The 23,085-nt window shown below is 38.6% G+C and overlaps 1 long non-coding RNA gene across 1 annotated transcript in view; it reads left to right on the top strand.

The window, feature by feature from the left end:
* Positions 1-23,085, top strand: part of LOC131827385 (uncharacterized) — a 39,388-nt gene that overhangs the window by 10,954 nt on the left and 5,349 nt on the right. The gene's annotated exons all lie outside the window — the stretch shown is intronic.

The raw sequence follows: 23,085 nt of genomic DNA, 5'->3' as shown, positions 1-23,085 counted from the left end.
GGAATCTCCCAACTATTCTTAATAACTTGCTAAAAAGCAGAACGACCTTGGAGATGGCAAGGCCTCTGGTATTCGGTATCTTGTAGGTCCTCTTTAGCATATGAAAGTTCTTTTGAAACCTCCCTTTTCCTTACCCCCCCCCCCGCCCCCCATGGTACATAACCTGTCACCCCTCACAGCCCCGGGGCAGCCCCTCTTTCTGCCCATAGGTCCTGTCCCCATACTTGAATAAACCACCGTTTTGCACCAAAGGTGTCTCAAGAATTCTTTCTTGGTCATTGGCTCCAGACCTCACTCCACCGAGCTTGGAAAGGTATCTCTATCACAAGCTAAGATGCTCTGTGTGTCATTCTTTTTGAGAGTTTGAAGCAATTCATTTATTCCCTCGTCTGTTCATTTTCATTTTGGGAAATAACTTTTTAAGCATCTACCTATCGAATGTACTATGCTGGGCATGGAGACAGACAGGTTTCATGCTTGAATAAGAGAGACAACTAAATAAATATAGACAATAAAAAAACATAAATTGTACTTAGCATTATGGTTAGTGGTTGTGTTAATCAGTATTAGGAAGAAGCCATGCTTCTTTAAGGAGACTTTTCTTTGAGGCTGGTCAGGGAAGATCTCTCACAGCACAAAGGGTGAGAACGTGAGAACCCTACAAAAAAACTGCCAGATGGATGACTCGGGCTTTCATTTGGAGTCTTTTAAGTTTTAAAAAGGTCTTTTGGGCTTTGATGGAAAATAGATTAGAGCAGATATTAAGTAACTGGTAATGAATGTGAAGAGACAGGATGATTTATGAGAAAATATTTTTGTGATCCATTAACATGTAATGTCATATAAGGAATTTCTCCTACCCAGGATATTTTAGTAAAATAATTTTCAATCCCAAGCTTGCCAACAATGATCTTGTTATGACATGTTTGGAAGGGTCTTGCTTTTGGAGTGACAATTTTATTTTCAAGAAATACTATGTACTGTGTCTGATTATTTTTAAGTGGCAAGATATCCTTGGGTTTATCTGAGGATGAACTGTCTCACTGAATTTTGTGATTTGTGTGTGATTTGAAGAAAAAATTTTATTTCAGTGAGGAGACTAAATGAACTATTTTTGTTCTCTTACTAGTTTACGTTAGAGACTGTTCAAAATAGACTGTGCTATTTTGACTACTGCCATTGTATTAGAACAAAGAGCATTCTTTGTTCCTTATACTATTAGGGCATGTTTGGCAAAGAAAGGAATGAATAGTAATTTTCTCTGAATATATTTAAAAAAATAAATAGAAGGTACTTTGCCAATAAAGAGAGAACTAAGAATACCTGCTTAAGAAAATGGCTCATGTCCCAAAAATGGACCCTGTGGCTGATTCTTCTATAAGCACGGAAAATACTTTGGATTGGACACAAGTTTTTGACTATTTAACTCCAGATGGAATCTCTGTGAGGTCATTGGTATGTGGTTTTATGCAGTCTGGCTGGGTTGGGACGTCTTGAAATAGGGATCCTATGCCCCTTCTTTTCCCAACTACACTGCCATTATGGTGGGCTGAGGTGGACCTCTTATGATAGTAGTAATTCTCATGACAGCTCATGGAAAAGGGTTCACAGGGCAGAGGAGCCATTTGACTATGGGACTTTTAGGTACAATGATGGGCAGGGGTGAGTAGTTCTCTTTTGATCTTGCCAGAATTACAACTCACTGAAAATGTGATTGGATTTTACTTCACTCTGGTCTAGTTTTTACATGAGAACTGTATTAGATCTGGTTCAGTGGGTTTTATGATAGATTTGGTTTAATGAGTACAGAAACATATAGGTTGAAGTTAACAATAAAAATATATAGTCTTTGATGGCATTCATGATTTTGTTAAAAAATATTTTCCATCAAGTATTTAAGAGTTTATTCTTGCTTATGTTCAATTCAAATTCTTGGTTTCTGGAGGTGCTTATAATTAAGCAAATGGCCATCTGTTTTTGTTTGTTTTTAGACAGCCATTCATCCACTGAAGCATTTTTGAGGCTGTCTCTAGCTCTAGGCTCTTGGGAATGAAGCAGGAAAACATGTTAACCTTGTTCAGGGACCTGGCCCTCCTCTATGATTTCTATGATTCTAGAAAATAGCAATGTTTCAGAAGGTGGGCTTTAAAAAAAGTATCAGGGAAAAAAAAGTATCAGAAATAAAGGAACGAGTAAGTGTCCTTTTGTTTTATTCCATTGAAGTTTCTGTATTTATATTGGAATTGCCATTTTTTTCTGACTTTCATTCAAATTAAATAGTCCATCAAAAAATTTTTTTTGTAGTTAATATTTGGAGGTCCTCTGTTCTTTTTTGTGTTCTTGACAGAAAAGTATTATGCTGGGTTTTCAGACTTGCTTTTTTTTATGTCACTCAGGTAATGATTAATCTGAAAGGCAATGGTTTGGGGATATTGAATGGTAATGAAGAGACACAGAAATAGGGTATCTTGTTCGGCTTCTATTTATTTCTTCAGGTTTTTAAAAATAAATGCATAGAGCAATTAAATACTGAGATCACCGATCATAGTATACAAACATTTAAGATCTGTTATTCTCTAACCATCAAGAAGAACTCTGCACATTCATGTTTTCTTACAGCTCACTTTCCCATCTGTCGCTAGGTTCATGAACCTACTGAATGTTCACTGGTGTTCCCTAAAAGGATGAAGAAATTAAAGGTAGTGTTCTCAAAATGGCCAGTGACCATTTTGGTCCACTTTCAGATTTGTTCAAGCCTTTGTCATTTACAAGTCATCAACATTAAATTACATTTCAGTCCTCATCATTGTCTTTTTCTAGATTATATTCATCATTCCAGAAAGAAACACTTTAGTTGTCAGCAGTCACTCCCCATGTCTGCTTCCCTCCCTGTCCTTAACAATTATTAATCTATTTTTTGGTATCTGGATTTTTATATTCTGGACACCTCATACAAATGGGATCATAACATATGTAGCATTTTGTGTCACTAAAGATAGTGTTTTTAAGATTTATGCATACTGTAGCATGTATAATTTTACAGCATGTGAATTCTATCTCAATTAAAAATGTACATAAAAGCCACGGAAGAAATAAAAAAATCTTGCCATTCAGATGGGGCCACCAACTGTATGAAAATATTTACTCAAAATTAATATGCAAAAGTATAATTCTTGGTTTCTAGATTACCTCTAAATTCATGATTTGCTTTTTTTCCCTATGTATTAAAAATGGATTTGAAACAACTCTTTTTCTACCACATCAACCATGCAATACCTTCTCTTGGACACCTACTGTTCATCTTTGCTTCTTTTGGAAACAAGGTCCTTAAAACCATCCTGAGGCAGAATAAGTTGAGGACAAACGTGTCCACGTGGTGTTGAGTGCTGGGGTTTGTATTTTTGATCAAGTGTGTGATGTGTGTTTCTTCTGCCGTAAAATAGGGACAGTAATAATCCTTCTGTAGGGTTGTTGTGAGGTGTAAATAGTGTTTAGAGCAATGCAGAGAACACAGTATCTTCATTAAAAAAAAAAAAAAAGATTTTATTTATTTATTTGACAGAGAGAGAGAGTGTGTGTGAGCACAAACAGGGGGAGTGGCAGAGGGAAGGGAAGAAGCAGGTTCCCCTCTGAGCAGGAAGCCTCATGCGGGGCTCTATCCCTGGATCCTAGGATCATGACCCGAGTTGAAGGCAGACATTTAACCAACTGACTTAGCTACCCGGGTGCCCCACAGTATGTTTTCAAATGATATAAGTGATTATTACTCTTATTGGTGCTGATACTTATACCAGCAATAGTGTCCAGTCGTATGTGCTTATGGAATGAGAAGTTTTGAAGTAATGATTATAAATTTTCAACAGAATGGAAAGGTCTCAATTAATTCCTACCTCCTACATTAGAATTCTGCATATATGGCTAATGAGGTTCAGCTTTGGTTGTTTATTCATGGTGAGCACTGTGGTCATATGACTCATGGAGAGCATAATGGAAATACAGATATGGAGCAGGGAGAAGCTACTGAATGAAAATAAAAGTAATTCAACTCAGCTTTCATGTTCAGCTAAGTATTGTTTGTGGTAAAGTGTTAGTCAAGAGGGTGGAAAGAACTTGATGTTCAGATTGAGGTCATCAATAACTAGAATTACTGAAATGCCAAAAAGCAGGAGCAACATGATAAGAACCATGAAATTCCAATTCTTCCTCAGATTGGTAAATGGATTGTTTTCATCTAATGTTGAGATTATGAAAACAATCCCACAAAAATTTTAATTATTTGCAGATTTTCTGACATTTTTAACTGAGAATTTAAACTACTGACTTTTCATCTATAAGGAGCTTATTACATGTAATAGTTATATAATATTTCACTTATTAATAAATATAACAAAATTGGAAGAGCAAATTAACACTGCTATTGACATCAAATACATTCTGTGTAAAAAATAATTTTATATCTTTAGATGAAGCTATATATATTTTTAACAGTAGCCTAATAGCAGTAAGATACCTAACTGGGGAATTTTTGGTTTACAAAGTGATTTTACGTGCACATACATGGATCTTAGCAGGACCCTAAATGTACATATTAATTTACAAAAAATTATATTTTTGGTTTTTAAGATTTTTATTTATTTGTTTGAGAGAGAGAGAGAGTGCGTGCTTGTGCACAGGGGAAGTACAGAGGAAGAAGCAGACTCCCTGCTGAACAAGGAGCCCAACTCGGGGCTTTATCTTAGGACCTTGGGGTCATGACCCGAGCCAAAGGCAGATGCTTGCCCGACTGAGCCACCCAGACACTCCAATATACAAAAATTTATTAAAGGCTTATTGTAAGCTAGATACCATTTGAGATTTTCAAGGTAGATTAGATTAAACCAAATACTGTAGATAAACATACCTGGCTGCTGTGGTCTGACTGTTTATGTCCCGTAAAATTCACATGTTGGTATCCTACCCTCAAGGTGATGGCATTAGCAGGTAGGGCCTTCTGAAGGTGGTCAGGTCATGAAGGTAGAACCCTCAGGGCTGGGGTAAGTGTCTGCTGCTGCCCCTCGGAACAATCTGTTACTTAAACTGTAACCCCTGGAGGATTTTACTAGTTACCAAGCACATTTAGATATGGCCCTAAGAAATACATATACTGACAACAGGTCTTTGGGGAGAAGGATGATGTACGACCGTGAAGCTGGGCAGCTGGGGATGCCCGGCTGGCTCAGGGCGGAAGGCCGCCCCTTCACAGAAGCCGGGCAGCCGGGAACGCCCGGCCCCGCCCAGGGCAGAAGGCCGCCGGCTTCAGGGAAGCGGAGCACCCGGGAAGGCCCGGTCAGCTCAGGGTGGAACGAAAACCGCCTGCTTCCCTTTTCTGTGATCGCTCCTTTCTCCTCCCAGAAGTTCCCGTTGTTAGTTAGATGAGTCCTTTGAAAGTGCTTTTTTAACTATAAACTTTACCCTCCTTGCAAGACGGGATTAACGTTTGACCTTCATCAATCCTTCCGTTGGCTATTGTTTCTATCCAATAAAAGTGAGACAATGCAGTTACTCGTGGCAGCAGTCCTTTTCGACTGTTGTCCGCTGCTGCCAATCTCTTGCAACTGACTTGCTTGTGCCTAATTCTTCTCTTGTCGCTGACTAGAAGCCGCAAGTGTCCTTAAAAAAAGAGACTTCAGAGAGCTAGTTTGTACCTTCCACCATGGGAAGACACAGCAAAAAGGCATTGCTCCTGAGGAAATGGGCTCTCACCAGATACCAAAGCTGCTGGTGTATGATTTTGGACTTCCTAGCAGTGAAGTGGTGCGATGGTGAAGTCCAGATGTGTTACCTATAGTCCCTGGAGACCTCTGTGATAGACAAAGTTTGGTCAAGGATCAGAGCCAATCTGCGGTGGGGTGCCTGGGTGGTGCAGTTGGTTAAGCAATGGATCCTTGAGTTCAGTTCAGGTTGTGATCTCAGAGTCCTGAGATGGAGCCCTGCATCTGGGCTCTGGGCTGAGCGGGGAGTCTCCTTGAGAGTCTCTCTCCCATTCTCCCTCTGTCTCATCCCCGCCTCTCGCCCTTTCTCTTTTTCTCTCTCTCTCAAATAAATAAATAAATCTTAAAAAAAAAAAAATCTAGGATACTGATCTGAAAACCAAACAGATGGATTCTGAGGCCTCATCTCATCCCTACCAATCAGATTCTCCTGGAGAAAAAAGCCCGGGAATCTGCTTTTTTAGTAACTGCATCAGTCTAATCTCATAAAGCAAACTTGAGAAGACTGAAATAGCAGGATGGGGGTCATCTAGATCTTCCCAAAATCTGGGTCACCATAAAATTACAGACACTGTACTATAATTTAAGAAAAATACCGAAGTTTAAAAAGTTTGCAAAGAAAAATTTACCAGTAAACCTGGTAAATGGGCCTGTTTCTTCCAACATTTTTAGGAAAATTCTTACTTGCATTTACCTAGGATGTAAAATTGCTATTTAAACAGAGCATACTAATGATCATTGCACATTCTCACTTTTTTCTTTTTCAACAGAAAGATAGAATGAAAAATTAGATGGCTTGCATGTGTCTTCATTTTCCCAAATTTTTTACAACTTTGAGAATGATTGCATGAAATATGGGCAAATATAAAAAGTAATGTTCCCTAATGACTGAATCTTATTCTCATTTCTTCCCCCACTACTGCCTGATGAGATGCAATTTTTGTAATGGTCCTTGGCAAAAGTTTCTCTGCTAGCTTTTGTTTTGAAGCAAAGAGATATAAATTATGGAACTGAATATTTCTAGGATATCCTTCCCTACCATGCCCTCAGAAGCAAATATAATCTTAATGGGTATCCGTGGAGTTTTGTAGAGCAAAATTTAATTTAAAAATATACCATGAAGACTTGCTGCACCCCATCATCCAGTTTTATTCTTTGTCTGCTCTCTATTGTAAATGAGATTCTGGTATAAGCTGTAAAGGTATTTTTTCCTTCTTATTTTTGGCCCCAGGATCTAATAACATCATTAAAAAGAAAAGCAAAAAGACACGTCCACTAAAATATTGAAACTAAAAAGACTGATAACCCCACATGCTGGTGAGGTTGTGGAACAGATAGAACTCTCATATATTGTTGGGGAGGTATAAAATGGAAATCAATTTGAATAAAAGTCTGGCAATTTTTATAAAACTAAATGTACATTTACTATTTTACCTATTAATTCCACTCTTGGGTGTTTATATAAGAGAAATGAAAAGATTTGTAAATAAATATTTATAGTAGCTTTATCTATAATAGCCCCAAATGTAAATAGCCCAGGTGATTATCAGTGGGAGCATAGAAAACAAATTATGGCCTATCTTTATAGCAGAATACTATCCAGCACTAAAAAGGAACAAATGACTGATATATGAAAAAAACTGAGTGACTCTTAAAAACATTGTGATAAATAAAAGAAGGCTTACCCAAAAGATAGCATATGATTCTATTTATATAGTGTTCTAAAATCGGCAAAACTAATCTGTGGATAAAAAAATTGGAACAGTGGTTACCTCAAGGGAGTTAGGGGATGAATTCTGACAGGGAGGAACATGAGGGAGCTTTCTGGAGTGGGAGTAATGTCATATGTCTTGAAAGAGAGGTTACTTTTATATATATATATATATATATATATATATATATGACACATATAATGTTATATGTCTTGAAAGAGGAGAAAACATTTGTCAGAAATGTGACGAAGAGTACATTTAAGATTTGTGCATTTCACTTTGTGCAAATTTCTCTCCTCAAACCAATGAACAGATCTTAAATTCTAGTTAATGATATTCATGCTGAAGTTTGTAGGAGTGTTAAAAGTGATGTTTGAAATTTACCTTAAAATATATTTTAAAAATGAGACGGATGTATGGATGGTTATAAGAAGGCACAGATGGATAGATGTGTGCTAAAGCAAAGATAGGAAATGTTTGTTGTAGAATCGAAGTAAGAGCATGGGCATGGTCTGCTCTCTATTTTTACATATTATATGACACCTTTCTTTCAAGTTCCCTTTGGAACTCTATGAAGTTCAAGGAATCCTCCTCAACCCTCTAAAATGCTTAGGTCTTTTCCTTCCGTAAATTCTATTATTATTATTATTATTTTCTACTCGGAATTCTTTTAATAAATGTAGCAGACATCACAACTTTTTGACACTTGATTATACAAGATCATGCATTTTCTGGAATCATGTAAATAGCATTTATCTCTGTGACTAGCACATAAACTTCTCGAGAGCAGACCAGTCTGCTTGTTTCCTATGACTTTCCCGCCATGTCCCTTCCCCTGCTCTCACAGCATTTATGAGAGTATCATCACATCAGGATAACATTTGTCAGAATGGCTAAGCTTCCAGACACAGACAAATGTGACTCTTTTAATAATTTTCAGATGAGTCTGTAGTTTGTATTTTAAGAATAGCCTAGCCCTGGAGCACTGACTAATCTGTTTCCTGGATAGATTCCAATTTCCATTTCATAGGCCTGAACATTTACTATTTACAGCTCAATAGTATCCACAGAGAAGAGAGGCTGTATCTAAGAGAGGAGCCAAAAGAAATTTCTCTAGTGAATCAAACTCAACCTTATTGAGTTGCATTTTGAGCATCTGGCATAGTAGTTCTTTCCTTGGCAGTCTTTAGAGACACTGAGAAAATGTGGAAAGTTAGTGAGACAAAATGACATGCATATCAGCAGCTTATGGATATCCTTATTCAACATACAGAACTAGATCAACAATCACAAAATTATCAGAGGGTGGTTTGTACTAGGATGGCCTGATGGGACCTTGACACTGATCTTGACTTTCTTCAGTGGCTGATGATCCTTTTATTTTTTTTTTATTTTTTTATTTTATTTATTTTTTTTTTTTTAAAGATTTTATTTATTTATTTGACAGAGAGAAATCACAAGTAGATGGAGAGGCAGGCAGAGAGAGAGAGGGAAGCAGGCTCCCTACTGAGCAGAGAGCCCGATGTGGGCCTCGATCCCAGGACCCTGAGATCATGACCTGAGCCGAAGGCAGCGGCTTAACCCACTGAGCCACCCAGGCGCCCCTGATGATCCTTTTAGCCACAGAATTAGGACAATATGAGTAGTTAATTGTTCTTGTTAATTCCAAGAACGATGCTTTCTAGGATTAGTGAATAGTAGTAATTAATAGTAGAATAGTAGTAATTAATTTATACCAAGAAAGGTACTGAAACCTCAAAGTAGATTATTAATCCCTAAATAAGGATGGGTTTAGTGTTCTAAGATATTTTCTACTTTCTCTGTATTTGGCTTTTATTAGTTATATCAAGTTCTTGCTTTTTAAAGTCACATTGTTTTTTAAAGTAAATGTGGGACATTAATGAAGAAATTTGTTGTATTTTTGAAATGAGATGAAATTCTAATCTCAAATTCTCACCTCACTCCCAAGAGGTATCAGTTCAGTCAGCCTCTGCAGGATGAGACACATATTTCTATTTTATCTTTGGATCCCACCATTCTAACCTTTGAAATAATTACACTAGATCCTAAACAAACAAACAAACAAACAAACAAAAAACCCAACAAAAAAAAAACCCTAGTGGATTTGACTAAAAGTTGCTTTTGTAAAAAATGTATATTTCTGTGGTTAAAAAACACAAACCATTAAATTTACCATTTTAAACATTTTTAAGTGTACAATTCAGAAGTGGTATGTTCATATTGTTGTGTAGCCAAGCTCCAGAATTCTTTCATCTTGTAAAACTGAATCTCTGTGCCCATTAGACAATAATTCCCTGTTTTCCCCCTTCTGTAGTCCCTGGCAACTACCATTCTATTTTCTGTTTCTGTGAGTTGACTACTCTAGATACCTCATAAAAGTGGAATCATACAGTGTTTGTCTTTTTGTGTCTGGCTTATTTCACTTAGCATAATGTCCTAAAGGCTTATCCATGTGGTAGCATGTGTTAGAACTGCCTTTCTATTTATGGTTGGATAATATTTTGTCATACATATATATGGTATACCACATTAAAAAAAAAACAAAAAAAACCTCTTCAGCTGTTGATGGATCCTTGGGTTGCTTTCATCTCTTGGCTATTGTGAATAGTGCTGCTATGACCATGGGTGTGCAAATATCTCTCTGAAATCCTGTTTGCAGTTCTTTTGGATACACACTGAGGAGTGGAAAAGTGAAATTGCTAGATCATACTGGTAATTCTATTTTTAGTTTTTTGAGGAACTGCCACACTATTTGCTATAGTGGCTGCACCATTTTTCATTCCTACCAACAATGTTCAAGGATTCTAATTTCTCTGCATCCTTGTTAGCACTTGTTATTTTCGGCTTTTTTTTTTTTCTTAAATAGTAGTCATCCTTATGGGTGTCAGTAATTTAAAAAAATTACTTTTTAGTGGAAAAAGTCACTCTCTCACCAAACGAGTTGAAAATATGGAGGGAACAAAATCCAAATAAGATTCATTTCACATTACACCTGTTGTAGCCTATATCATTTGTCACATGGTTCATGCATCTTTTCCTCTTAGGTTTCTGAAATTAGCCGTATACTGAAAGGAACCACTTATCCCAGTATTTACTGAGCAGAATTTAAATGTGAACTTTTGCAATCCCATTTTCTTTGGTGAATAAATATCTATTAGAGAAGTTACTTTCTAAAATTGTGAAAAACTGATTATATAAATTTGGTTTGTCACTAAAAAGAGAATGTAAATTAGAGTTGGTCATTACCATGAATTTCAGCGTTCTCATTGTAGATAAACAAAGCCTTGTCTAAATGAGAGATGGCAAACCAAAGTACCCACAGGTCCCAGGCAGGCCTTGGAAATGAGTGAAGCAGGCTGGTTTTGAAACAGGAGAGCAAGGAGTATCTGTGTCACATTAGGGGGCAGGAATACACATGTCTTCAGAAGGAGGAAACGTCTCAGGGCAGAGGCACCATGTCAGGAAGGAACACACACTTTTGTCCACATTGTGTATTGCTAGACCTTCAAACTCATCAAGAAAAGTTGAAAAAATGTTAAATATGGCTTTTTTTTTTTTAAGTAGGTGTACTTTTAATCTTCTTTATTTCACCAATTCCCTGCTGGCCACCTCCCTTTTGGCAACTACCAGTTTGTTCTCCATAGTTAACAGTCTGCTTTTTTGTTTGTTTCTTTCTTTGTGCATTTATTTTGTTTCTTAAATTCTACATAACAACGAAGTCATATGGTCTTTGTCTTTCTCTGACTGACATATTTCACTTTTAACATTACATCCTTTCGCATCCGTGTTGTTGCAAATGGCAAGATTTCATTCTTTTGATGGCTGAGTGATGTTCCATTGTGTCTATATATATCACATCTTTCTTATCTATTTATCTATGGAAAGATCTTTGAATTGCTTCCATATATTGGCTATTGTTAATAATACTTCAATAAACATAGGGGTGCATATCCTTTTCAAATTAAGATTTTTGTTTTCTGTGGGTAATACTCAATAACAGAATTACTGGATCATATGGTAATTCTATTTTTAATTTTTTAAAGAAAATCTATACTGTTTTCCACAGTGATTGCACTAATAATATGCCAATAATTTTAATTAATAGAAAAACACTGCCATGTAGGACAAGTAAAGCACATTTCTGAGTGGGATGTGGTCCATTGTCTGGTGGTTTGCAATATGTGGATTAATGATCTTTAAGGTTCTTCAAGTTCTAAAATTCATTGATTTCCGGATTTCAAGAACATACTAAAAGTAGCAGCAATAACCAGAGTCTGTGACTTTGTTTTGTATCTTGGATTGCTCAAAATTATAAGCTTGAAACTTGGTTTCACTAGAATGGATCAAAATGACTCAATTGTTTGATGTATAGACACTGTCTCTTTAAGCACTATATTTATCTTCAGTGAATTGTACTAGGAAAGATTTGTGTGACAACTCACATCACATTTGAAATGATACATGGCTTTCTGTAGCAAAAACTGCTGTCTTTTATTTGATTTCTCAGATCTGTATTGAATTTCAGCAAAATTGAAGAGACAAAAAAAATCAGTTATGTCTCAATCAACTTCATGAACTAAAAGACAGATGAGATTTCTTTTTTTGGCTTCAGATTTCCCTGTCCCTGAAGAATTGTTGGAAAGTACTGGGGGTTGTTTGAGCTCTTTTATAAGAACTCTTTTCTTTTTAATTTTTTTTAAAAAAGATTTATTTATTTATTTGACAGAGAGAGAGAGAGATATCACAAGTAGGCAGAGAGGCAGGCAGAGAGAGAGTGGGGGAAGCAGACTCCCTTCTGAGCAGAGAGCCCGATGTGGAGCTTGATCCCAGGACCCAGAGATCATGACCTGAGCCAAAGGCAGAGGCTTAACTCACTGAGCCACCCAGGTGCCCCAAGAACTCTATGCTTTTAATAAGAATGTGGCCGTGATTGACATCTGTTTCCTGCCTGGTATCTTTGTTTTGTTTCCTTCTTTTGTTACTAGCATGTTGATTTCCCAGTGAGCCACTCCTGTTGCACTCTGGCCTTGGAACAGCGATTCTCCAAGTGTGCTCCCCAGACCGCAGCATCAGCATCATCTGGGAACTTGTTAGAAATGCACATCCTCAGGCCCTGCCCCACTGGGTTAGATAATTCTGGTGTTGCTGATCCATACCCTAGCTCTAGGCCTGGTCATTTATGCACTATGATTGGTTTAAGGATGCACATATGATTTAGGTCAGTGATTTTCAAGGTTTATGATGAATCTGAATCACTTGGAGTGCTTGGAGGCTGGTCCCCTCCCTCATTTCATAGTTTATGATTCTGTAGGTCTGGGGTGGGACCTACCCATTTTAAGTAAGTTCTGAGACAATATTGTGCTGCTCCTAGGAGATGCTGATGACCACATTTTAAAAAATTAATTGTTTTTATTAACATAAAATGTATTATTTGCCCCAGAGGTACAGGTTGGTGAATCGTTAGGCTTACACACTTCACAATACTCACCATAGCACATACCCTCCTCAGTGTCCATAACCACACCACCCCCTCCACCCCTCCTCCACCCAGCAACCCTCAGTCTGTTTCTGATCTAATGAGATCAAAACCTGAGAATTATCTTGGAGTTTCACATGCACGAGTTATCCAAAGCCTCATAAACGCTGTGTGAATGACTACCCCAAATCTTAGTTGCATGCAACAATGTGTATTGATTTCTCTTTTACAGAGGTGATAACTGTGACCACTGGCTGATATTTGATAATTGGAGTCTGTTTGGCTGGATTGGGCTCCAAGCTGTAGGTTCAGCCCAGCTCTGCTCCATGGGCTACTCAACTCAAAATACAGTCCTTTAGTAAATGAAGGCAGAATGCAAGAGATCAGGTCCTAGTGGCTGAGATTTTGGCAGCTCTCACCCATATCAGTCATATTATTAATATTCCATCAGACAAAGCAAATCACATGGCCAGTGTTGATATTGAAAGCACGCATGAAAGTCAAAGGGAAGATCCTGAATATTTACTGAATGGTGATCTGATATATAACATCTGGGGAAAAGTGCTTTCTTTCCACTCATTTTTGAAGCTGGTAAACTGTAGTCTTGGATCTGTTAGTGACTAACTTCGCAGCCATGGAGGAAAAGATTGCCTCAGAATAAGTCAATAAAAAGAAAGAGTTGAGAGCTGAAGTGCGAAAGACTCCGGAAGACCTAGCATCTTAGAAATCAGATCTGCCACTGGAATTTTTTGTTAGGTAAACGTACTTCTGTTTTTCATAAGCTATTTCTTACAACTTAAAGTCCATAACCCATAGCTGTAAACCAAATATGCAATAATTATTTTGCTGTTTATAGATCTCCATCGATCTTTGAGACAATGGGCATTTCAAAAAACACCGCACTGAAGTTGTATATTGAAATGTTTATTTGCCAAATTTTTTTAGTACAGTAGTATTCTGGAAGTTTGATTTAAAGTTGGATTTACTGCAAAGGAATTTGTCTTTAGCCAAAAAGACTTTCAATACCTTTAACATTTCACTGGTCATACCTCAAAAGATAAGATAAAAGTTAAGTGGTTAAGCACCAGAGGTGACCAAAAGAGAACTCTCTCTTCATAGGAATACATTTGTTAGAAATTGTCTCATGATGCTAATAACAATGATGCTGGCTTAAATGAATTTTTAAGTTCTCTTTTTCCTCTCCAGAAATTCTAGTTGACAAATATCAAGGGTTTCTTGTTCCCAGGCCATATGCTACTGTTTCTGCTCTTTAGTTCACTTACTCCTCTTTACAACCCCATGGAATCAGTGTGTTCATCATGACCATTTTACAGATGAAGCTGAGGCTCAGTAAGGAAACTCATGCAACATCACACACATGATTAGTGGTGGAGAAGGGGTTTTAGATCTGCTCCAAAACCCGAACTAAAACCACTATGCCATTCCGATTTAATACTTCCCCCTCCAGTGGAAAATTAGAGTCATTAGTTGGTAAGAAGTTGCTCAAGGAAGTCTAACTTTGATACCTTTTTGCTTCATTCATTCATTCATTCATTCACCTACACATCCAGCGAGTGTTCATCAAGACCCTTCTCTATGCCAGGGACGTCGCTAGGACTCTGGACTGCGGAAGCATGCCAAATGTTATCTTTACCTTCATGTTTTGACTCAACTACTTGTTTTCTGTTTCCTTTTACGGAGTGTTCTCTTTTCTCTTGAACCAAGCAGCATCTTAGCTGTGAGAGGCCAGGAGAAGGTGTTTGTCTTTGACCAGTGACAATGGATTGCTATAGGAAGTCTTTCAGATCCCATTTTAATTGCATATTCAAATGTTAAGATATCACAGTACAGAAATGTAAGTGGGGAATTCTGACAAGGAGAATGTTACTTCTTTTTTTTTTTTAAGATTTTATTTATTTATTTGATAGAGAGAGACAGTGAGAGAGGGAATACAAGCGGGGGGAGTAGGAGAGGGAGAATCAGCCTTCCAGGGGAGCAGGAAGCCTGACATGGGGCTTGATCCTAGAACCTTGGGATCATGACCTGAGCCAAAGGCAGATGCCAATCGACTGAGATACCCAGGCGCCCCAGAATGTTACTTCTTAATTTACAAAAGGAGAATATGCTAACCTTTCAGCTTCAAAAAACACATCATCTGATATGATAAATACATAATCTAAGAAGTTGCTAATTCTGATGAAGGATGAAGTGAATGAGAAAGTGAACCATAGTTCTCACTGCACTCAAGGCTGTTTCTGAGGTGAAACGGTGGAGCAACTTTCAGTAACTCCAACCATGAGTTATTTCTGTGGCTTCCAGGAGAGGGAATGGGTTGCAGCTGCGTAGTCCCCTGGGAGCCCTGCATTTTTTGCCAGTCACTCTTTCTCAGTTTCTCTTGAAAGGAGTAGAAAAGCTACACATTTGATGGGACTGGAAAAGTTGATAGTAACCAAAACACTAAAACCCATTCTTCAAATTAAGGCATCTTGTTCTCTTACTGACCACTTGATTTGAAAATCCAACTTCTAATGATGTACTTATGAATAATGCCAAATGGAAGTTATTTTAAGAAGTATAAAATAATGTTGCCATGATATCCTCCAGCAACAAACAGATGTCTCATCGTACAGGCGCTTTTGCAAGTGGAAAACCTCAGACTCCCGAGGGCTGGTGATCAGCCTGGGAGTCAGGGAGGTGTTGGCTTACTTTGCTTGACTAGGCTTATTTGTTTCATGCATTTTTTAAGCCTCTTATTTCCTTCTTGCCAATGTATGATGTTAGGAAATCCCCATTTCTGGGGAGTGGCACCTACCCATCTACTCTTGAGGTTCTGACTCATTCCAAGCAGGACCAACAGTAAGATAGAAAAAAAAAAAAAAAGATGGGGAGAGAAGCTCTGTTAGCACAGTTATAAATGCCAATGACACTCCAGGACGCAGTGAATACTGGTTTCATCAGCCTGTTACTGTTTTTTCACCACTTTGTCCAGCAGTAACTCTAAATACCCGTGGTTTCTGAATCAGGGACTCTTAAAGGTAGAGTAAAGATCTTTTGCATCATGATTTGCAACTCTTAAGCTTGAAATCCTAATGGGAACAGTTTCTTTCTAGAAAGGAATCCTATTTTCAGCTCTTTTAAGGTTAAAGGCAGAGTGAGGGGCCTTGTACTTCCCAATCCTCTAGTTTAGGAATAACTAATTCCATAAACCTAGGAGAGTCAATGCCTATTTTACTCAGCTGCTCAGGAGAGTCTGAACTTTGAAAACCACTCCACAGAATGTGATAGGCCATTTGACTCCCTGGATCCAAAGGAATATTTTTGAGCTGAGGTGGTAAAAGGCCTCTGCCATGGCCTTGGGTCACTGCTAGGAAATATTTTCAAAGAACACTCCAAAGCCTTCCTGGCTAGATTTCTAGTTTACTTGACTTTTGTTAAAAAGTAAAAATTTCTTTTCTAAAGAAGTGATTTAAGTTGGTTTCTGGAACGTTACTTTTCTTTTATTTTTAAATTGCTCATTCAAAGGGAAAAATAGCATTTCAGAAGATGAGTCCCTTAGAAATCCAAAGGGACTTACTAACCTCCCTGTAAGTATTATGGAACAAACTTCTTTGGTCAGTGGGGCATTCTATTTAATAAAATATCCTGCAACTATCACTCACTATCTTATTTATAACTTAGAAACTGGATTTAGTAGTTACAGTACAAAGTCATCAGCTTCAAAAGCAAATGTCCTTTGTAGGTTAGCAATACATCCAAGGAACAATGACTTTATAGTTGGGTATTAATATTAATGATGTAAGAAAATGGCAAACAGAATCCTCTGGAGGATCCTTGACATTAGTGTTATTTAAAGTTATTCTTTGTAAACCCTCACACAATTACTCAGGCTTAATCACCATTACCTTCTCCAAGCAACATTCATGAACCCCATTTGGGCATGTTTTGATCTATTTTTTACTCCTTATTCTTATAAGATCAACTTTATGTGCTTACTGTAGTATCTCTCTTGAGACTTATGATTTATTTTTTATTTTTTTATTTTTTTTTAAAGATTTTATTTACTTATTTGACAGAGAGAAATCACAAGTAGATGGAGAGGCAGGCAGAGAGAGAGAGAGGGAAGCAGGCTCTCTGCTGAGCAGAGAGCCCGATACCGGACTCGATCCCAGGACTCTGAGATCATGACCTGAACCAAAGGCAGCGGCTTAAACCACTGAGCCACCCAGGCACCCGAGACTTATGATTTATGATCATTCTATCAAATTATTCTTCCTTTCCTTCTCATCCCAAAGCACATGCATTCCCTATAGTAATATCTAGGGGCAAGGGGAAGGCAGAAGAGTTTAGAGCTTTCATGGGAATTTCTCTCTTTGATTGATGTCTTCTCGTCTCTATAATTTACCCACAACACCTAATCACCCAGGTTTGAGCTCAAACTCGTTTATCTGCTTATCTGTTCCCTAATCATAGTTGCTCCTCTCCCGGTCCCATAGGCAAATCAACACTCACCACTTCCACATCTCAGGCAAATTTGCTCCTTGCCAGGATGGGACCGTGTTCTCTAAGTAGACCGTGGATATTCTCATTATTTTCAGGACATAACTAAGGTGGAGCTGCAAAAAACATAGCGAGGGGACTCTCAAATGTCAGCTCTTATGATGTCTTGAGCTCCTTTTCACTCTCTTTAAAAATACAGTATCCCCCATAAACTTTCTCATGCCTTCAAGGTTCATTAGCATTTTGTACATGTGGCTCTCTCAGTGGCCATCATACCTTGAATGTTGTCTGAGAATCAGGAGAATCAGATACTGATTGCATTGGGATAATGTGGGAAGATAGCATGAGTTGGTAGGGTTGATATCTGACAATTTTCAATTAGTGACTAGCATAAGACATACATGGATAACACTCAACAAAGTACCCATACATCTGTTTTATTCATTTAATTTTCATAACAACTTGTTCAGGGGTGATCATATCTTTCTCTTAGAGAGTTCAAGTGATTGGCCCAAGGACATACCTAGCTGAGACTTCAGGCAATTAGTAGGGATGGTTTTTTGTAACTCATGTACTGTTTCACCTAGATCTGATTTAAATGAATACATTCAGGGATGATTTCAGCCTACATGGAAGAGATGATTGTCTATGCAGTGATACGGTAGAGAAGAGTGTGGGTTGAGGAAGAGCTTTAGTGGCAGAATATCTGAAGACCTACAATTCCAACATTTAGAATTTCACTTTCTGGGGTTTACGATTGTTGTTTGATTGGATTAATCATGTTGTTAACAACAATGATTGTTGTTAATATTCCTAGGAAACTGTATCACTCTTGCCTATAATCAGACAGTGGCACTATAGCTTGAGATAATATGACGTTAGCCTTTGAGGAGGGTTCATGCAAGGATGGCAAAGAACAGCAGGTAGGCTGCCATTCCTGGCTCTTGTGCCCATCATGTAGCTAGTGGAGCATATCTTCTGGGAGCAAAGGTGGCCTTGAATAATTCTCCCCATCCCCGCATCCCAGGCATCCCAGGCAACAACCTACCTTTGATTGGAATTGGCATTTGAATCAGAACCCATTAGGAAAGAAGGCAAGCACAGACTGGAAAGGTGTGGGGTTTCTGCCTGAGGAAGATAGGGCTGGGTGGAGGGCTAGAGTAGGGACGATAGTGAGGCAACATTGGGTGATGGGGTGGGCATAGGAATCTAAGGGAACTGGAAACAAAGAGGAACTGGAAAGCTTCCAAATGAAAAACATCATGTCATTAATACTTTTGCTTTAATTTGTTCCTATGTGTCTACATATTTAGTGCCAAATACTTTAGTAGCAGAATTCTGCTGAAGCTAACTGAGAAGAAACCAAAAAAGCAGTAAACTTTGATATTTTCAAAAATATTCCCTTATAAAAGAGATTTGAGGACACTTGACTTCTGGCCTCAAACCTATCGTCTCACAATCTGCTCTTCATTCCTCTGCTCCCCATTCCCTTCCCTAGCATTTTTTTCTGGAATTGTTTCATCCTGACAAAAGTTTAAGAACTGGGCTCCAGAACTCTGAAGTTCAGGTCAGTAATTTGAACTGCCAAGAATACAAAGAATATTAAGACACAATATGTCTTCAAGGAAGGCATGATATGGTTGGGAAGAACACAGGTACGCATGAAATGATAACCGACAACATAATTAAGAAAAGAAAAATGGGAGATTTAGGGCAATTTGGCCACTGAAAAGCAGAGGATGTGAAATCCACGTGAGCAGGAGTCATAAGCAAAGCATCTGAAAAGCTGTTGACTTGATCTATTCCTGAAGAAACAGTCTATGTGGAGGTGTACATGTAGGAAATGTATTGGGAATCAGTGCCTCTTAGGAATCCTCTTCAGAAGATGAGTGGACAGAGGGAGTTGTTCAATCATGATGTGGTTACAGATGACCTCTTATTTAGGAGCCGGGGAGCTGGGATGGCCTTTCAGAGTTGTCTTGGTTTGGAGCAAAGAAGCCAGGCTTTTGCGGTTTCCACCATCAACCAATCCTTGAGTGTAAGCTTCCTCTGGGCAGTGATGTGACCTTGGGCCAGAGCGACTTAGTGGAGAGCTGTTAGCTGCCAGACCTCTGAGCAGCTGGCAGAATGGGTATCTCAGTCCTCAAGGGTGGAACTGGTGTGGTGTCACAGCATCCACCACAGGCATGAATTCAGCTAGTCCTGATGTCTATGGGTTGGATTTGTGTGGTTGGAGAAAAGGGAAATGGATCCCTCTGTCAGAAGGAAGCACAAAATAGTTTTGTTTTGTTTTGTTTTTTCCCCCAAGTGAGCAGAACAATGTGGATCTAAGTAAAGGGTACATCTAGGCAAATAGACACGAAAAGGAACTAGAAGGAGGGAAAGGGGTTTCCTGCAGAGAATCCTGAACATTAGTCATGCCTGTACTTCATCATTTTCTGAACAAAATATCACATTTCATCATATAATATCTATTTTTAAATATACATAATTTTTCACCAATACAAGTGTAGGAGTGGAGGATATGGAGACCACTTGTAATGTGAGCAAATTTAAAGTGTAATTTGGGATCATTTGTCACATTTGCTTTCAAATTTGTTTCTTTTCCTAACTGTTCATAAGAGTACTGATTTTATATATAAATATATCTTTTTATATTTCTGAAGTTTGACAATACTGTAAGATGAAAAATCAATCTACACTTATGGTAAAGTCTTGCAGAGCAGCGTTTAGGGTTCTGAAAGTTGAGACTTCCCTATAATTTGTTCTCCATTTTTCAGAAAACAGTGTGTCATTCTGAAGGAAACAGGCTAATTGACCCATTTATATTGGTCTCTAAATGAATGAGAACACGGTTAAAAAAGGGACATACTGTGTGGGTTTGGATAATGGACACTTGTTTGTAAGGTAATTATTACCAAAAATTCATGGACATGTTAATTTTTTTTAACAGGCTGGGCATTTTGCACTTTAAAATGAGAATGGGAAGAAAAGTAGCTACTGAGTCAGATGATGAATGGATGGTGGACAGAGCCAGGACTGAGCCCAAGCACTACCTCCACATATTCTGTGTTGGATACTTTCCAGGGTAAATAATGAAAATGATCCCACTTGTCTTATTTTTACTCTTTCCATTTTCATTTGTAGAAATGTGAGATTTACTATCATTTTTTTCTTTACTGAGCTTATTTTGAGGAGTTATTAATTTGGGTAAAATGCTGTAGATTGCTTTGAGAGAAGTTACACAAAGATAAAAAGAATATAAAATAAGAATTCACTGTCTTGGCAACTGAAAATCAGGTCACTGGTATACAAGGCATTGTCTTCTGCAAAGTACATTTTTAAGGGTAGTTAATTAGAGGACTCAGTGGAATTTTTATATCCTGGTGTGCCTAAGAATCATGTGGAGATGGGTATGGCTCCTAGGGGCTTCTATTTCAGAAGATTGATAGAGCTCAGAAATATGCCTTTTAACTTGTGTCCTACCCAGTTCTGAAACAGATGATTTACTGTCCGCATCTAGTGATCGCTATGCTTACATATAAAAAGCTTATCTGAACAGAGGTCTGCATGTGCCTAGGTCTAGGCAGGAAATAGGTAAGAGGGTTGATCAGGTGTAAGTCAGTTAGGACCTGGTGCCAACTCTGGCAAGCTGGAAGGCACATGTAAAGGGTCAACAGTACCTCAGTTTTAACTGATTGTTGTCATGTGGGAATTGAATCCAGCATTGCCATAGAGCCTGATTTCTTAACAGATGTTAAGAAGCTGGAATTTTATCTGTCTCTGAGTATTTAAGTGTTGATATCTAATTGCAAAAACCTAAAGACATTGTGTGCCACAGATAAAATATGGATGTGCTTGGGGCACCTGGGTGGCTCAGTGGCTTAAGCCTCTGCCTTCGGCTCAGGTCATGGTCTCAGGGTCCTGGGATCAAGCCCCGCATGGGACTCTCTGCTCAGCAGGGAGCCTGCTTCTTGCCCCCCCCCCCACTCTGCCTGCTTCTCTACCTACTTGTGATCTCTGTCTGTCAAATAAATAAATAAATAAAGTCTTTAAAAAAAAATATGGATGTGCTGGCTTCAGTCTCCGAGAAGCCAATTTTTGATGCATCTGGTCTAAAGAAGTCAGGAATACAAGGTTCTGGGACTGTGCAGGGTGAGTTTTGATGCTGCGAAGGCAGAGAGGTTTCAGTTCATTGTCTCTAGAGCAATTGTGTTTAGGCTATTGCTATATGGGGCACCTAGGTGTCCCAGTTGGTTGAGTGTCTGCTTTCGGCTCAGGTCATGATCTTGGGGTCCTGGGATTGAGCCCCAGATTGGATTCCCTGCTCAGTGGAGAGTGTGCTTCTCTCTCGCTCTCTCTTGCATTCTCTGTTAAAAAAAAAAAAATCTTCAATGACTTGATCTCAGAACCACTTTGTAGCAAACCACAATGAAGTCATTGAACATACTGCTCCTTGTGAATAGAATATTGGGCATTTAACAAAAGTAAAAATATCTATTTTTAAAAAATATTTATTTTAGAGAAAGAGTGTGTGTATATAAGCATAAGGGAGGAGGGGCAGATGTACAGGGAGAGGACCTTCAAGCAGACTCCATCGGAGCCTGCCAGGGGGCTCTATCCCAGGACCCCAAGATATGACCTGAATAAAAATCAAGAGTTGGACACTAAGTGGACTTAGTCATAGGTGGCCCAAAGACCCATTATATACGATTACTTCCTTATAGATTGTATTTTCAGATTTGGACAGGTAACCCATTGCTGACAGTGTCCTTGGGGCAGGGGGATGGGTGGGTTGGGAGGGGCTTAAGGTCTTGAGACTAAAGGTGGAAATTGGGTGGGAACAGTAGCAGGGGAAGAGTCTTCCTGGGTTCTTGGTATAGTAATGATGAGGAAGTTAGATGAGATGACCAAGATTCTATCCCGCCAGACAAATACCCAGAAAGTTGGAATCAGAATGAAGCAGGGAGTGTTACTTTGAATCAGAGGTCATCTCATCACAGGGCTTTATTTATTTATTTTAAAGACAAAGCAGTGCATTCTTTTTGAGAAAAGAGCAGTTACTTGAATCTTGAGTGATCAGAGTTTTCTTTTTTCTTTTTTTTTTAAAGATTTTATTTATTTATTTGACAGAGAGAGATCACAAGTAGGCAGAGAGGCAGGCAGAGAGAGAGAGGGGAGGAAGCAGGCTCCCTGCTGAGCAGAGAACCCGATGCGGGACTCGATCCCAGGACCCTGAGATCATGACCTGAGTCGAAGGCAGCGGCTTAACCCACTGAGCCACCCAGGCGCCCATTGAGTGATCAGAGTTTTCATCTCAAATACGATTTTATCACTTCTGTGTTCACAGTATTTAAATATATCTTCTAAGCTCTACCCTCCTTTGTGGTTAGTGGATAGTGGCCAATGGACTTTTGAAAGAGAAAGATGAACTCAGCCAAAGTCTCCTAACTGGAGGCCGGACCTGTGGAATGGCTGCCGGGGGTGAATGTAAAATGCTCATCCTGAGCTTGCCTTCTGCATCTGGAAGCAGCTTAGTTCAGCTGCACTGCTGCTGGTGTTGCTTGGGGCAGAGAGCTGGCTGGAGGAGGAGGTGGAATGTGTTAGTGGTTCCCAAACACAGTTGAGC

Source organism: Mustela lutreola, chromosome 3, assembly GCF_030435805.1.
Source record: "Mustela lutreola isolate mMusLut2 chromosome 3, mMusLut2.pri, whole genome shotgun sequence".
Lineage (NCBI taxonomy): Eukaryota > Metazoa > Chordata > Mammalia > Carnivora > Mustelidae > Mustela > Mustela lutreola.
Note: the sequence above shows the minus strand (reverse complement) of the source record. Positions and strands in the feature narration are given on the sequence as shown.